At 48.2% G+C, this 13,041-nt stretch overlaps 1 protein-coding gene across 2 annotated transcripts in view; it reads right to left on the bottom strand.

The window, feature by feature from the left end:
* EXTL3 (exostosin like glycosyltransferase 3) overlaps positions 1-12,822 on the bottom strand; it is a 161,102-nt gene extending 148,280 nt beyond the window's left edge. Inside the window, exon 1 of one of the 2 annotated variants that reach the window (XM_076332541.1) lies at positions 12,769-12,822. The gene's annotated coding sequence lies outside the window, so the exon portion shown is untranslated. Of the gene's footprint in view, positions 1-11,008; positions 11,033-12,768 lie in introns of those variants that run through there. The other variant, XM_076332545.1, reaches the window with a different exon arrangement.
* Between the last annotated feature and the right edge of the window lie 219 nt (positions 12,823-13,041).

Raw genomic sequence — 13,041 nt, 5'->3', positions numbered from 1 at the left:
GATAATCATGTGCCGTCAACTGGCGCAGCTGGGAGGAGATCAATGAAGCAATGCCGATTTCAACTTGCTGAGGCTTCGTCCTGGCCTATCTAAACTCAGCTGTAAAAAATTCTCATCGTATTAAGCCATGCCACCAATAAACATTGAGCTGTTATACACCACTTGCCATCTTCAGAGCTTTAAAACCAATGACTAATCCTCACAGCCACCTCCTTAGGTGCAGGAACTGTTTAAAGATGGGAACAAAGGCAAAATGGTGAAGTGATTGGCCACAGCCCCTAAAAAGGCGATTTTTAAAACCAGCTGAGCACAAGGCAGAAATTCAGGGCTCCCAGTCACACAGCCCCTTCACTAGGCTTGTGTTTCTTTGGCAGCAGGAGACACCTACAAACCTAAAATATTTGCCCCAAAACCTCATACATAAAGTTACTTCTCAAGTGGGTGTATGACTGATTTTGTATCTTCTCTGCACAGGCAGGGATTGGCAGAGCAGCAGAGGAAGTAAAATGGGTGAAGTAATGGTACGATGGAGATCAACAGGAAGTTTTGGCCACTAACTTGTATTTCAGCTGATGTGGTTTAACCAAGAAAAAAAAAAGCAGCTGAGCCTACTCACTAGAAGGTTGTTAAATCACGATTCCTAGACTCTCTTCTCCATCTCATTTTTTCCTCCAGCAAATAAAATTACCTTAAAATTTACAGAAAAGCTATGAAAAAAAGTCAGGTTTATAAGAAACTCATGGAGGAAAGATGATATGGACGTACAGAGCATCTCTGTTACTAATGCTCTGCTCAGCAGAGATCTCCAGAGGAGACTAAAACTGAAAAAATATTTTAACAAAATGCCAGAAACAAGAATAAGTTACTAAAGGGAGAATAAACCCAACACACTTGTGTTTCTAAGCACCTCAATAATGTTATCAATAAACCCAGATGCATCCTTTCCACAAATGCAGGCACGACAATTGACTCAAATGGATGACACTTCCGTAATGTGCCTATTTGACTCTCAAGCTGAAGCAGATAAAAATTCAAAGATTGGACTTCCTTGGTATTTGTATGTTAATATACACAGCTTTAGGGAAATTGTTGTGACTCAACCTACAATTCATTCTGTGCAGTCAGTGACATTCAAGTACCTACCAGCAATTTTCATACCGCTTGCAGTATATCTTATAGGCTGTCATCAGTCTGATGCATTATCTTTTTTGCAAAAAATCTGTCATGAGCACCAGGCAGGCTTCCCCTTGGTACAGACAGGCAGGAGTAGAGCTGACTCATCCTCTTGTTTTTCCTTTCATCCTGATTTGTATAGTCTCCTTTTCAATTTAGTTTTCTCATGTTATGCAAGGAGAAGGGGTCTGGCTACATACATGTACAATGTGTATGCGTGTGCAAGGGACAGCAAGAGAAAGAATGTGGTTTTAATCTCCACCTATTCCTCTTGCTAACAGTTCCTTTTGCTTCATCTCCTTGGAGGTATTTTATTATTAAATTCAAATGAATTCTCCTTTTCTCTTGCTTTTGTTGAAAGAAAACAATAGGACATGTGAGAAACCCAGCTAGGAGGAAATATTCATGATCTGTAGTCCTTGGAATTGCTGAAGTCTTTTGCTGTGTTTCTACAGAAAGCAGGCAAGCAGCTACACCTCGCACCGAACCACAGGTTCCTCCGGCACCAGCCTGTTTCTACTAGGGCTACTTCTGCCCGAACCGCCACCGCATTTAAACTGAAAACAAGTTTTACTGCAAATAGAGACCGCCATCCATGGGCCTGGGGTCTACCAGGGCAACAAAGGGGCCGCGCTCTGGCTCCGGCTGATAGATCTCATGACCGAAACAGTTGGAAGATCTCTCCCTCATGGGGACTGTCTGGTATCCACTCACGCAAGCTGGAGCTGCACCTCTCCCCGAGGCTCAGTAAGTACCTGGGCTATCCCTCGTGCCTGACTGCCTGTTTTTCATGAACTTATGCAACCTTAATTACCCTCGCAGACCTATATCTCTTTGTTAGGCTTGACTGAAACAGGCCAACAGGTTCAGAAGGTATTGGGGTGGCGCAAACATGCATACATATGGGGTGATAAGCAACCTGGATGAGATTGAGTCTCATTTTGTAAGAAAACAACACAGATGTTGATCGTAAAGGCAAAACAAGGGAGTGTCATCATGGATCTGAGCAGAGATCCCAAGCAGTGAGCTATCCACAGTGAAGCAACCTAAAGATTTAGGTGTAGCCACCCGGAAAAATCAGTATTTGGATGTACTCAGGAATAGGCAAATGTCTAAAATACCACATTCATAAAGAAACCTCTAGCCCAGCTTCTTTATACAAGACTGATGAAGGGCTCCATCAGCCAGCACTACAATGATACTGCCAAGGTCTCAGGGCAGCTGATGCCAGACAGAACCACTCATAGCAGAATCAGAGGTTGCACCAAGCTCCCAAGCTGCTTCACCAATGAGTCTGGGGTCGGACCACAGAAACACGGGAAGAACAGAGCTGAGATGGACCTGAAAAAGCCTATCCTTCTACTCCAGGCTGCACAACGTTTTACTTAAGTCATTTTTTTGCAGATGTCCACCCAAGGTTCTCCAGGATCTCTTCAGACTATGGTTAAGTCAGGCTCAGGACAGTGACAAACCATGTAGAGGAAAAACTCTAACTCATTAATCCCTTTAATTCTTTAAGCCCTCTCTTTTCACCACCATTGTGATTACATTTTCCTTTTAACAAGGCTTGGAAGAGTGATGAGAGATGTACCACTTGAAGGCTCGCTTTGGCATCAAGATGCAGGAAGTCCTGCAGTCACAAGATTGCTGTGCAGTTTTCATAGTCATGAGGTTGACTTGGACAGCAAGGAAAGAGCACAGAAACCAGCATTCCTACTTCAAGCTAGTGCCAAGACACAAGGAGATGAGAGATTTACGTAAATTCAACAGCAAACCCAGCCTATACTCAGGTAACAACCTACTTCACACTCAAGAATTATGATTAATATTATGCATATTTCCTCATTAACAGTCACAGGGTGAGACATTGTATTGGTGCATGCGACGGTTGCTTGTACGCAGCTACTAGACAGCGTCCCCACCCTCCTCTCCCGCAATCGGCATGGCTCAATGCACAGTGCAAGTCTTCCCCTGCACAAAGCATGCAGATACGACACGAAAAATCAGGGCCACCAACGTTAGTGCATTGCCAGTCCGGGTTCTCCTCCTGATGGGCCTTCAAGGCAACATGAAATACAACAGAGCCATGAGCAAAAAAAGTCCTCAAGTGGCCAAAGATTCATTACAACAGGCAGAATCATTCCCTTCATCCTCTCTCCAGCCCCCACTTAATTGAGTAGCCTGGTAAATTGATGAATTACAGTTAAATGATCTCTCTCTGATGCCTCTTGCTGATGAACGAAGAATACCCTGCCAGAATCTCCTGATTTGAGGTGATGGATTTGAGCCCAGGCTGCAATACAATTCCTTGTGACTGACAAGCTCAGCTATTTTCACTCTTAATCTTGATATTATTTGATTGAATAAATTCAAGGTCATAATTTCCTAGGTGGATACGGTTGTTCAAAATACCACCAGCCCTCCAATTACTTTTAACCGCATCAAAAAAAAGGTGAAGAATATTCATGTAAGAGCTGGTAAGATCTCAGCCTTGTTGCCGGGAAATACCTACACCCAAAACACACCTTTGCTGGAGCATGAACAAGCAACCATGAAGTTACATTTGTCATCTCACAGCCCAAAGCTCTTATCATCCAGCCCTCAAACCTCAGGGACACGGATCCCTGGGGACTAATTTCTCATGTTCAGTCACGGTCCAGAAGATTTTTTCTTTTTTGTGATAGAAGTTTGACAGGAAGCAGCTTGGCTGAATGGGAGTGATTTGAAGACGTGGGAAGCAGGGAAAGGATAACTATTAATTTGCATCGTTTTCTTTCAGCACATATAAACACTTTATAATAGGAGTGCACCTTAAAACCCCCACGCTTGAGCCTTAGCAAACACTTTTGGGATGCAACCTGATTTTTCCTTCCCATTTTTTTCTCCTTCAAAAGGCACAAACAGGAGCAAAAACTCCTCCAACCTGGCTGCGCAGAACTTTCACACAGATCTCTGCACAGCGTCAGCTGGATCGAAAGATGTTGTGTCATGAGTGAAATATGCCAGCGCTTTATTGTGCAAGCTCCTAATTATTAATGTCTAGGTGCCATATTTCTGCAGCGAGATTTATGATGTAGCTTAGGGTGGTGGATTTGAACTAGTTTTCCCTCAAATCCACAGATGGGGAACCACAGAAATGTTTTTTTATCCCCTCAACTTCTGTAGTCTCCAGTGCAGAAAAACCCCAAGGAACAAACAAGCCCCTCAGAAGAGGAATCTGGGTGAAAATTGTCCTTTTCTGCCTCCACCACTACCACAGTAGCATAACGGTCTTTTAAACAACTCCACACTGCCCCTTGGGGACAATACGGCCAGGTCTTTGCAAAATTTCACCGTTGTATCTGTTTTTAGGGGATATAAACTGCACCATTGCAAGTCTTCTTCCCTCCCACCGAGGCCTCCCAGACTGGGTCCAGAAGCGGGACTGCAGCAGGAACAGGACACAGATGGTCCCCTTGGCTCAGGAGAAAGGAGGTAGCTGATGCAAAAGCCAGCGGCCGCGCGTAACTCTTGCAGAGGGAGCCAGAAGCTGCCCCCGTCAAACAATAGACGGAAACGCTGTCACTGAGCTGGCTGTGGTCCGTGCCTTCAAAACCAGTAGTTGGGGATGGAAAAGTCTTGCAAGGGAGAAGCAGAAAACTTCTGGGGATAAAGGGTTTCACTTCTGCATGTAATTTTCACAGCAAACCGAAAGGGAAAAATTTTAAGTCTGGAAATTAAGCTGATTTTGGAGGTAAACGCATGGTTGGAAAGTCCAATGAAGCTAATCCCCCTTCCTTCCCAAGAATACGATACATTGGAAAAACCTGTAGAGTAAGCAACCAGTACCCAGACTAGTGGCACACACTGCTCTTACTGGTCTAACAGGGGTTAACACAAGCGGCTTGTGCTCCAGAAGTTATATTTATATGTTCATATATAAATATATACGAATATAGAATATTCATATAATATATATTCATATATAAATATGACTATAGATATAAATATTCATATATATTCATATATGCGTGTGCATATAGACATGCTGGATCACTTTTTCTGCAAATATAAAAAACCCCCCATCTTTTGGCTCCAGGATGTCGGATTTAAAAAAAAAATAAAAATCTACACATGCTATTGCAGGAGTTGCAATAAAATAAGTGCTGCTGGTGCCAGTGAGTTATAGGTGCTTGCAACAGGCGGGATAATGGGATTTCACCGTGTTTTGTTTCCTCGGAGGTAACGGCACTCTTATCGGGAGATGCAGGATATGAGGCTCTGACACTTCTCTGCTCTGATTCATACCCTGGAATAAAGCAGACATTTGATGGCATCTGCATTGCTGACTCAGTCACGTATCTTCGGTGCTGATCTTGTTGGTGCCAGGAAAAAGGATTTGGTGGGGGAGAGTGCTCGTCTTGCCTGCACGCAGCAGGCAACGCGGCCATGGCTTTGCTGTTTTGCCTCAGGGCCTCACCGGTAAAAATAGGTAAATAAATAAAATAAATGCATTCCTGCCTTCATCCCACATCCACCAAGGCAAGGTTTTCAGCTGGTTTTCTCCACCCAAACTTCGCAAAGCAACTTAAAAAAAAAAGAAATCCCAACTGCTCCACTTTTGGAATATATTTGAAATGAAAAGAAAGTAAACCTTGCCCCGTCTTCTGCCTGTACTTTACTCCCAGCCAGCCTCAGAAAAAGGTGGAAGACAAATGTTTTCTTGTTGAGGCTCATTCTACCTCCAAGTGGTTGTTTCCAAAGTCTGGATTTTTTTTTTTTTAAGTTTAAGCTCTGGCACGTCTAATTGTCTTCCTTTTGGGGAATAAACAAGAAGAGCAGCAGCCCAGCAGGTAACGAAACAGATTCTCCTCCAACTCTAAAAGTACAGAGTTGAGACCAAGGAGGTGACAAAGAAGATAAATTAACACCTTAGAGGATGCTAATCACACATGGGAGAGGTGCTTTCCAGCGGGCGGGCAGTTTTTGCCTCCTCTCTTGCTCTGGCAGCCCTCGGCAAACGTTCACAGCCCCACATGCCAGACCCACGCACGGGATTGCTGCTCACGTTCTCCTCCTGCCATGCCTTCACCACCCACAGCTGCGATGGATATAGCTCCTCAGCCTCTCAGAGTGAGAGGGGCTGTGACACTTTCTGCACTTAAAAGTGGGCGATTTAGCAAGAAAAAAAAATCTGCAGCTGCATGTGTGGGTCTTCATCCCCGTGGTATGACCCAGGTTGGGTTATCTTGTGTTGGACAAAGACGATACTGGAGAGGACTGGCTACGCCTCATGTCCCTCTTGGTATTTTATTCATCGAGAGTGCAAACAGGACCACAGCTTGGATCAGACTAAAGGTCCTCTCCTCTGCTGTCCTGTCTCTGGTGGCAACGCAGTGCAAGAGCAAGAGTTTCCCCCTTGCACACCCTCCCAACGAGGCTTGCTTGAGCCCACGCAGCTGACATACACGATGTCCATGCTGGCTCCGGAGACCTTTGGGATGAGCCAGGAGGAGAGCAGCTCCGTATGAACCGCTTTTTCAAAGCATCTAGCGAGGAAGCCGAGGCCATCCCAACTCCCACCCTCCCGCGTGGCCTGCAGCAATGGCCCCACTGAAACCAAGACCCAAAGGAGCCAGAGGATTTACAGCAAACAAGAACAGGCCTGGGGTTGACGGCCTCAACGCCCGGTGCCAGGGCTAAGCCTCCTTTCCAGGGAAGTCGTGTCTCATCAAGCGCAAGCCTTGACTGAATGCTGTCCCAGGCCGAGGCATGCCGAAAGACTATTCCTGGTGCAGCTTGGCTGGTGACTAATAACACATGAGCTCACCTCTTCCCTCCATCATGGCATTTTTGCCAGTGCCTGCGCATCTTGCACAAAGCCCGTTGGGTTCCCTTCCCTCTGAGACCGCACCACTCTACCAAACATGGTCAAAATTGATTCAAAGAGTCATTGGGGATGGACAACAAACAGCATCTCATTAAGCCTCCTGGTTTTTGGGAGCTACCTCGAACTACAGCCGTCACCGATGTCACTGGGTGTGCACAGTCCTTCAGGTGTCCCAAGCAGCAAACCCTGCCCGTGCCTGCTAATGATGACCATTGCATTCACCTTCGGAGCTCGATACTTGCTAAATTTTCCCCATTCCAGTTTGTCTCTACTGTTTTATTAATCACATACAGAAATTCAGGGGAGGGCGGCTTTTCTAGGAGGGTGGCAGTATACAGTCATTAAATAAAATATAAACACCTTATCTATACTTAACATCAGGTTTGATCTTCACTGTTTTCACTCCCCTTTTTCAAGGCGATTTGCAATTTCTTTGGTTGCTTTTTGGGAAGGGAGAATGTAGGGAAGGGCTGACTTACCGCTTAATCTCATTTTTGATCTATTATTAAATGCCTGCTTTCTTTTTTTCTTTTTTTTTTTCTTTTTTTTTTTACCCTTTCTCTAGGAAGCCAGAAGCCCCAGCAGAAATTACAGCCAGAAAGAAAGGTGAACTGTGAAATGAAATCTGGGGGAGAAAGAATTGCTTGGGCTTTTTTTTTTTCTTCAGGGTTTTCTCATTTTCAGCTATAAGAAATCTCTACAATGCCAGTCGAGTAAAAGACAATATGCTGAAAGTGATGGAAATGCAAAGTATTGGCCCCGATCCCACTGCTGACATACATGGCCAAACCCTCCGATTGAGGCCGGCACGTGTATCCCCACGGGATTCCTCCGTGGAACAGCTTTTCAAATACAAACGTGTTGACATTTCCTCACCCTTTTACCAGCGTTAGTAATTCTCTAGCAAATCCCCAGGCTCGGGGAACGGTGTTTGTGTGCCACGAAGCCATGCACTCAGATTTGCAAACCGATGCCAAAGCCAGGATTTAGTGAAAGTCCGGGACAGGACCGCAGAGCACGAGGCCAGTGGCACTCAAGGCATCCAGGAACATCTTTTTTTTTAACCATTTTTATACAGCATCTTCACAAGTTTTGACAGGACTGTAGCAAAACACGACCCCTGCAAGGAGTTTACGCAAACCCATAGCACGCAGCCGGGTAGAGAGCACTGCAAAGGCGCAGCAGCATTTAGTGCCCGCCACCTCTGCTTTTGGATGCTTTTTAATAGCTTTCTGATTATTTCATTACTTTATCCTCACACGTTGCTAAATAACAGTGTTTATGTCTGCCCTGCAACCCAGTGCGTGACCTCCCCTGCCCCAGCTCGCGGGGACAGATTTGGTTTCAAGCTAGCAAAGCCAGTCCAAGAAGCAAAGCGATTCCAAGGTGGTTTCTTTGCTCTCTGCAGCCACTTTACCAGGGTCAGTGCTGTTAGGTGGCTTAAAGTTGATCCAGGGAAGCCTCACTGAAGGAATTTCCACCAAGAGGCAGGAGAACAAGTCCAACGCTATCTGTAGCACACTCTGAAGATGGATCAGTTGTTTGTTCCTAAGGGCACGCTGGAGGTGGGTCGGGGTTGATGGGGGCCCTGAACAACCTGCACCCATCTTGTGCTTTTTCATCACCCCTTTCGCCTCCTTTTGGCCCCTTTACATCGCTGAAAGTGATTCCTGTATTTGCAGAAATAAGCAGTTTCTCCTCATTTGGCACCAGGGCACGCTTCCACCTCCCAGCCAGATCAGACCAAAAGCGAGCATCGATTTGCTGCCAGCTCCCGCCAAGAGCTGGATGCGCACCACGCCGCGCCAGCCATTTGGCTGGCGAGCGAACGATCCCCGTGTGAAACTGGGATGCCCAAATCGGGGCTCCCAGCTCCCCGGTGAGCCCCTCCGCTCCCACGTCTGGGCTGCCACAGGCTCTGACCTCCAGCCAAGGCTCGCGCGGAGATCACCTCTCAGCAGCCCCAGGGAAGGGCAAACGCTCCTTAGCATTTCCTATTAATTTAATTAATTATTTTAAGCATTTCCTATTCATTTCCTATTATAAACATTGCCTTATTAACTAGTAAGAAGAGAGCCATCCCTTAACCATGAGGAACACAACCCAGCAAGAGTCCCAGATACCAACACTATTTTTGAGGGGAAAAAGCAGGTTTTTTAAGTGTCTTTATTTTTAAAGAATGGCCCAGTCAAGCAGCTGAAGATTTTGCAGCAGAACTGGACAGGTTCAGAACCATTTTGGAGGAAAAAGCATCCCCAGGCCATGTTCCATGGCAAACCCTCTGGTTTTTCCAGGGGAATACGGAAAGGGCAGGGAGGCGGCACGCAGCCCAGGGAGCAGCCGGGCGAGATGCCACCATCTCCTTCTGCCCCAGTCATAACTGGACATCCCAGTACCTCATCTCTGGGAAAAGCCAGCGGATGTTTGGGAAAGAAATCAAAGAAATGGCACATCCAGAAAGAGCCATCCCTGGGTAGGGAGCAGTCAGCAGCTGTGTCCACCCCATGCGACGGCCACCAGTGCTCACCTCTCCTGTCCCATCCAAAAGGCCACCGGGACCCTGTTCTGGTCCTGCTACGAGGTAGCACACATCATAAAACCTTCTGTTTGATCATTTCCAGCCAGCTGCTCCCAGGGCCCACCAGAGAATGACTATAGATGTAATAAAGACAAATACTGACATGGGACTGGAAACCCTTTTCTCCTTCCCAAGGGAAACCAGAGAAATAGAAGCAACCACGAACCTTCAATTTCAACTCGCCCAACAACCACAAAATCCTTTTTGGGATCCCCAGTGATCAAATCACAGCTGCCCCAAAAATTGATGTTGGTAACACAGGAGCAGAGGTTCCCCTCACCTTCAGATTTTGGCTGGATATGATTGATTAAAGTTTCTGGGCAGGAGTAAAGTTGGAAAGAGCCTGTTCCCAGAGACATATTTCTCCTAAAAAAACCCCAGAGCTGGATGTCACCGTGACGTGAGGGGTGCATGTGCCACCTCCTTTCCCCATCTCCAGCCTAAATCCCCTTCTGCCTCCCCTTAAACTCAGCCAAAAGCAGCCAAATCAAAGCAACTGTCTACATTTGGCTTTATCTGCTAGAAAATGTCAAACTTTTCTACAGGGATGATTACATTTCCATCCTCCCTCCCCCCAAAGCTTGAAGACTGGTATAGAGGACTCAAAAACATGTGGGAGAAAAGAAAGCATCACCTACCCCGGCCACAAATGCTGGGAAATGAGGCCTGATCAGCTGGAGGTCCCTCTCGGAGAGCGAAGGGTCCTGCTGGGGAAGAACCCACCTGGGTTTCTCCATTCCCTCGTGTCACCTCCGGTTTCGCTTCCCGTGCATTCGTTTAAACGGAAATGCGAGTGCACGCGCAGTTAAAAAAAAAAGTCTGCGTGCTGGAAATATTATGACTAATGGATGGGAACCTGCGCAGTGTGTAAAAATTTTCCCTCTCTCCTGAGGTAACAGCATTTTGCATGCACTTTAGACCTTGGCACCTACGTTTCATCCGCTTTCTTATAAGACGATGGAATACATTTAACAAATTACACTGATTTTAAGTCTCAGCTGTAGATTCTGCGCTGGCATCGTTGCAGCGGAGAAGCCACAGGCTCCCCCTGGCCCATCGCTACAGGGTCAGTGGGCTCCCATCCCATCCCATTTATTTTGGAAGAGCACATCAGGGCACGACACATCATTTAATTTTGATCTTTCTTTTTTTCTCCCAGTAATAACCTGCTTTCCCCAGCATCCCCGGTCTTTGCCATCCGCCTGGATGGCATGAGACTGCATCTCCCTGCACGTCCTGTGCCTTGACCCTGCCACTCCCGCACATACACGGTGCCCATCCTGCGTCGCGGGGACCGCACAGGCTCTTCCAGCAAGGAGAAAGCTCTTGCTCGAGGTTTCCGTGCAGGCAATTGGGAACATTTACAGCCCCATATAAATGATACGTACCGGCGCCTCCAGCCCTGAAGCCCCCTTGCCCCTCGGTTCCTGCGTTGGAGGGGCACATTCCCGCACTCACTGGGATGCATCTGGGCTCCAGCTCCCGGACCCGGCCAGGTCTGCAGCAGTGGGGATGTGCGGAGAAATCTCTCAGGGCTTTTTTTTTCTAACACCCCTTCCAGGGACAAAAATAACACCAGCTTCCCTCGTTTACAGCATCTTTTACCTCCCGAGCCAAGCCGCACAAGCCACGAAGCCGGCACGCATCCCTCAGCAGAACGCACAGCCCCGACTGATGCACAGCTGCTGTCAGGTCAGCCATGCTCACACCTTCCACGTCTGCAGCATATGTCAGCCTGGTCCTGAACTGCTTCGTGGGGATGGGGCTGGAGGAGAAACCCCCCAAAACCCTTCCCCGCGTTGACCGAGAGGAGAAACACCAACAACGAAGAGCACACAGGAGGCAGAGGACAGAGCAGCCTCCGTAGGGAGTGAGGTTTGCAGAAAGGAGCAGAAGTTTTTTTGCTCGGTCATGGAGATGCCTTTGAAGGTGAAGGTTGGATGTGGAAATGTGTGGCCGTAGGGAGCCCAGGCTGCCCAGACCAGCGTGGAAAACAAAGAAACCCAATCCCAGCATGATGAAATACAAGTTTATTTGCTTTAGCCCATGTCCAACTTCCCTTCCTGGCACAGAAAAATTTCTTTAATGCTGCTCTGGCCAGGGTTTTTTTGTGCAAAACTGAGGTTTTTAAACAACCAACCGACCCAAAACACAGTCTGAGGGAGCTGGTGAGTCCCGAGCACCTCCAGATCCTTCACACGAAGGGGGAACCGGGCAAGGAAGCGAGACTGGCGCGTCCTGACTCCTCCAATCCCTTCTGCTCTCCCCGCGCTCTCCTGGTTCACATCCCGGGACGAGGAGTTACCGCAGCCACAGCCAAACGATGGGGAGGTACCACTAAACCAGCAGCAATGGGCACGCCGGGGGCTCCCGAGATCCCTCTCTAAGGGGAAGCCAAAGCCATTCCTCCGCTTTCGGGGGCCACTCACCTCTTCTCCGGCCATCCCGGGCTCTCCCTCCCGGCTGGGATTTCTCCTTGCGGCTCAAAAGCCCTTTCACAGCAGCCAATTTTCCTTGCATCTCCCATGGCCCAAAGTGCCAAACTCGAAAGCAACTTTCACCAGGGGCAGAGGAGCCCTCGCCCGCTATTTAAAGAGCTGCTTTCATGTAAGCCTAATTTATGTTGCACCATCCCGGGGCAGCCGGAGATGAGCCAGTGCCACCCCAGAGCCACGGGCACAAGTTTCCCCTAACTTTGGGGGGGGGGTCTGGGAGAAAACCCAATCCCCCCCCTCCAAGGAGGCAGCCGCCAGCCCAGCCAGGGCTCACCCCACTGCCGATGTTGCCTCTCCACAAGCACCCCGGGGACAGCCCCCCCCTCACCCCCCCCTAAGCCCGGGATGGGGAAGGGAAGGGGGGTGATGGCTCCCCCTCCAGCCGGGACCCAGCCCGGGAGGGGAAGGTGCTGCTCCCTGGCCGAGCCCGGGGCCCCCCTCCTGGGCCGGGGGGAGGGATTATAAAGTAAAATAAAATATTAAATTAAATTATTAAATTAATTAGAAAAAATAAATTAAAATAATTAAAAGATAAAATAATAAAATAAAATAAAATAAAATAAAATAAAATAAAATAATATAAAATAAAATAAATAAAATAAACCACCCAAAGTGGCCGAGCTCGCCCTGCGGGGCCGGGGGGCAGCGCTTACCTGGCGGCGGGGGCTGCGCGGTGCTGCGCGGAGCTGCGCGCTGGCCCTGCGGCCGCAGCCCGGCGTGCGGAGCGGCGCGGAGCCCCCGGCCCGGCTCGCTGCATTGTGGGAAGCGGCACCCAAAAATGGGGGCGCGGTGCCCTCTGGTGGCAGGTCCTCCGTGGGGGGGGGGGGGGGTCCCCTCGGGTGGGAAGGGGCGGGGGGGGGGGTCCCTGGGACCTGGGGGTGGTGGTTTGGGGTTCTGAGGGCAAATATATGTCTGTGTATATAGAG

This window comes from Aptenodytes patagonicus, chromosome 3, assembly GCF_965638725.1.
Source record: "Aptenodytes patagonicus chromosome 3, bAptPat1.pri.cur, whole genome shotgun sequence".
Lineage (NCBI taxonomy): Eukaryota > Metazoa > Chordata > Aves > Sphenisciformes > Spheniscidae > Aptenodytes > Aptenodytes patagonicus.
This window is presented reverse-complemented; position numbering and strand designations above follow the sequence as displayed.